Source organism: Canis lupus, chromosome 25, assembly GCF_003254725.2.
Source record: "Canis lupus dingo isolate Sandy chromosome 25, ASM325472v2, whole genome shotgun sequence".
NCBI lineage: Eukaryota > Metazoa > Chordata > Mammalia > Carnivora > Canidae > Canis > Canis lupus.
The window spans coordinates 35838384-35843169 of NC_064267.1; the positions used below are offsets into that span (position 1 = coordinate 35838384).

A 4786-nucleotide genomic window follows, 5' to 3' on the forward strand; every position below is an offset into this window, starting at 1 on the left:
TTTAAAAGATTTTATTTATTTATTCATGAGAGACACACAGAGAGAGGCAGAGACACAGGCAGAGGGAGAAGCAGGCTCCTTGCAGGGAGCCTGACGTGGGACTCAATCCCAGGTCTCCAGGATCTTGCCCTGGGCCGAAGGCAGGTGCAAACTGCTGAGCCACGCAGGGATGCCCAAGATTTTATTTATTTATTCATGAGAGACACACAGAGAGAGGCAGACACACAAGCAGAGGGAGAAGCAGGCTCCCTGCAAGGAGCCCGATGTGGGACTCGATTCCAGACCCTGGGATCACGCCCTAAGCTGAAAGCAGATGCTCAACCGCTGAGCCACCCAGGCGTCCCTCTACAGCACCTGGTACTCCCAGGTGGTCTCCCATCCAAGTAGTAACCAGGCCCAACTCTGCTTAGTTTTTGAGATCAGATGAGATGGGGTGCATTCAGGGTGGTATGGCCGTACAGGACTCTATCCTATCAAGACCTAATTGCAAGGGAATGGAAAGAAGGGGGAAGGTTCTTCCCTTCTGGCCTTTAATCTAAAACACAAATTTCTGCCGGAGAATTTCTGCTTATCTCCCCTCTTTTCCTGTCTCTCTCTGCTCGCCCTCCTCCCTCACCTCATGTCCCCAGTGTGTCTGCAGGTGCTCCTGGACTGCCTCTGCAGCCAGCCGATCCCCTGCGATGTGTACTTGCTGGAGAGCTCAGACAGACCGGCCGGGCGAGCCCCGCTGCAGCCTGTGTGCACTGCTCCACGCTTTCTCTGCTCTTTGGCTCCCGCCATGAATATCTTTAATTTCATCATTTACCTCCTGCCTCCTCTACTGAATGTCATGAATATTGTTTCCACAGACAGCCTGCTCATTTTTAAAAGTGTGTTTGCTATTCTGTGGGCTTGAGATGGGACAGCCCAGGTGCACACAGAGAAAACAACTTATAAAATGAATATTGTGAGGACCATCCTTCCTCCCTGAGGCAGAGAGGGGCTACCAGGCAGAAAGGGGAAGGGGAGTTAGGCTGGATCATTTGGGCCTGGGTCTGCAAGGGCTCCCATACTACAGCAAACCCTATGTCCATGGCTTCTTTAAAAAAAAAAATTATTGGAGTTCAAGTTGCCAACATATACCATAACACTGTGGCTTCTTAAAGCTATTTTCCCAAGTATACAGCAGATGCTCATTCACAAACATGTATTGAGCATGCATTGCAGGGGACATGCTAACTGTCTTATATGCCATATGTGCTAAGTACTGTTCTGAGTGTCTGACCGGCAGTCACTTACTGAATCCTGGTAACAACCTGAGCAGCTGGGTAATGGTGTATCATCCTCAGCATGTTACAGATGAGGAAACTGAGGCACAATGAGGTTAAGTAAATTGCCCAAGTGTGCAAAGCTATCAAAAGGCAGAGCCGGGAGTCAAACCCAACTGGTGGGACCGCATGTTGCCTGTCAAGGCTCTCTTGCTTCTTACCGGCCACATAACAGTCCTGGAAAAACCAACACGGCGAGGCATGTGTGAGGGGTACACACATGAGGTGCAGCTGGTGTTCTGAAGAATAAAGCTCTCCTGGGCTTGGGGAGGCAGAGGAAACTTCTTGCAGAAAGTAGCACTGGATCTGGGTGTTCGTGGAGGGATGGGATTCAAAGGGGTAAAGGAGACGGGCATTTTAGACAGGAAGAATGGAAACATCAGGGACAAGGTTTGAGGGGCCAGAGAGAGAGAGAGAGGAGGGGATGGGGAAAGAGAACTTGTGTGTGTTGACCTATGAGGAAGGGACAAGGATGAAATCCATCCAATCTATCTCCTGACATTCTGTTGGCAGAAGGTCTGAGATTCCTATTTGGGGGATCTGAGCTGAGGTGGTGAGGAGGAGCTCTGGGCTGGTAGGGGCTGACAGGGAGAGTGACCATGAGCCTTCTCTAACCTTATCATAGATTTGCTACAATGTGTTTTCTGCTTTCTCCCCTGCCTTTCCAGATGGAAAGCACCTGCCTGGTGCAGACTGCCATTTCCAGCTTTCTTCACCTGTCATGGTATTAAGTGTAAAAAAACATAACATATATTTATTTTATGTTATTTACAAACTATAATGTTCGGAGGGAAAACAAATTGAGATTTCTGGGCAAAGAGGAGGCATCTGATGTTCTGATTCACTCAGGTAGCAGTTGCAGATGCCTTTGGAGGAGAATGGTCCCACCTGGGGGTAGGAGGGAAGGCTGTGAGGGACAATGGTGAAGGATGGGGCACCCAGAAGGAGGAGAGTGGGCAGTGAAGCCTTTAGTGTGGTGTTCCTGGGATCCAGCCCTCCCAGGTCGGAAGCACACCATTTGGTTGCAGTAATGAACAATGATGAGTAATGGCAGTGCTCTTGTTGGTGAGCCTGGCTGGGCAGCATGTACTCTGTAGTGTGTGTGTGGGTGTGTGTGCGTGCACGTGCACATGCACACATGTGTATGCTCTTTGGTGTTGTTGTGTGTGCCTACTCCCATATTTCTTCCTGAGAAATTCCAACCTACTCCCTGTAGCACAAATCAAGTAGACCTCTCATTTTCCAAGCCTCATTTGGTAGCTATGACACCTTTCCCTGATGGAGGAGACAAAGAAGGGGGAGAAAGTAGAGGCAGGACATTTCACTTTATATTGATGCAAGATTGTATTAACTAAAATTGCAGAAAAATGGTCTTCATATCTCCTTTCAGTGGTTGCTTGTTTACACTGGGTTCCAGCTCTCCTGAGGTATTAGGAAACACAGCATCCACCTCTACCCAAACTTTGCTACATCCTCCGTCTTCCCTCTCATGAGGGCTGGACTCCTGATCTCGGCTGATCTGCACAGCTCAAATCTATGGTCTTTGTGGGAACTCTTGGAAGAAAAACCCTGGATAGCCACCTAGAATTGAGGCAGTAAGAACAGAAGAGTTGTAGTGACCTATTAGCCCCCAGACGAAAGAGCCTATGTGCAGGTGGCCCCTGAACAAGGGAAGGTTAGGGTGGTGAATGATGAATAGGGTCCTCATAAAGTCACCGGAGCCTCTGGATGAGTCCAGGCATGAAGCTAGTCAACTCTCGGACTTGGCAGGTGAGGAAGGAAATAGATAGTGTTTTTCTCCTTTCCATCACAGTTTATGTCACTTGCAGCTGTCCTAAATGGTGCTGTGCTGACCACAGTTTGGTGAATTGAGCAACTGAGTTGGAGGAGAAAAGGTATCAAAGGAGGCCTAGGAGAGAGACCCATGCTTGCTAACCTGAGGCTGTTTCTGAATGACTTCAGAAAGTTGCTCATCAGCTAATATGGGGCTGGGGGAGCAGGGGATGGAGCATAGTGCGTAGCTCCTCTCTGTGCACCTGTCAACATACTACTGATGATTTAAAAAGCGAAAGAGTGTAAAAACTGGCAGGAACCTTGCAAACTGCTTGTCCCGTTTTGTGGCTGGAGAACTAGAGACCCAGGAAAAAAGCATGACTTATCCAAGACCACACAGTGTGTCAGTGATGAATTCTTTATTTTAATTGGATTTTTCCAGGGCATGGAGTTGTTGGGGGTACTGAGGCTGCAAAACCCACTAGCGTTGGTGCCTTTCTAATAGAGCAGCAGACAGTCCTGGGGGTGGAGTTGGGCTCAGGGGTGTGGAATTTAAACGAAAGATTTGGGGGCTTAGGGATCCTACCCAGTCACAACTGTGTTCCCTCCTAGGATTTCACTTAAAAAAAAAAGATTATTTATTTATTTGATAGAGAGAGAGAGAGAGAGAGAGAGTGCAAGAGAGAGCGAGGTGGGTGGGGGGATGGAGAGAGAGGGAGGCAGAAGGAGTCTGGTTGAGCAGCCCTGTTACAGGGCTCAATGCGGGGCTCAATCTTACGGCCCTGAGATCATGACCTGGGCTGAAACCAAGAGTCAGATGCTCAACCAACTGAGCCTCCCAGGCACCCCACCTGGGGTCCACTTTTAAAGCAAGCCACTGCCAGCTCTACTTTTCTTCTGTCACTTGCTTCCCAGCTCCATCTGGAACTCGCCCCCTCCTCTTGGCCTCTCATCCTTCCCTCTGGGTGAAGTGGAGCTTCATTAGTGGCTGAGTGTGAGGATGGCCCAGGTATAGATCTGGAAGGAAATTGGCTATAGGTTGGTGGTCAGGACGGACAGAGCCAGTCAGGGGAGTGACATGAGAGAGGGCTCTGCTTGGGGTGGCTTCCAACCCCCAAATGGCAAAAATGAGCATTCACGTAGATCAATCCATTGATCTAAGCTCAGAATCACTCTTGGAGGAAGACAGTTTCTGCCCCCTGAGGTCTGATTTAGTTGTCTCTGACCTTCTGAAAGAAATGACCAAAGATACAAATACATACACACGTACACACATGTATATACACACATTCACACACACACACATACACACACAGAGCAGGCTGTCTTTTTTCTCCTCTGACTCTGGAGCTGAAGCTGAAGTCCAAGCTCTCCCACAGGACACAGGAAAGCCTGCTGCTAGGGCTCCACAGTGTACAGCAGTTCCCCCCCGCCCCCCGCTTCTTCGTGGCTTCACTTTCTGCGCTTCCAGTTACTGACCATCAACTGAAGTCCAGAAGCGAATGATCCTCCTTTTGACGCGTCATCAGAAAGTCAGTAGTTGCCTGCCAGGAAGTCACAGTGCCTGTGTCATTCCCCTGCCCTCATCTCACCACAGAGGTATTTTATCATCTTGTGTCATTACAAGAAGGATATGTACAGTGCAATAAGATATTTGGGGAGAAGGAGCAACCACATTCATGTAACTTTATCACAGTATATTGTTA

General features: G+C 48.9%; 1 pseudogene; it reads right to left on the minus strand.

The window, feature by feature from the left end:
• Positions 1–342: 342 nt before the first annotated feature.
• LOC112670227 (5S ribosomal RNA) lies at positions 343–461 on the minus strand (annotated as a pseudogene).
• Positions 462–4786: the final 4325 nt, after the last annotated feature.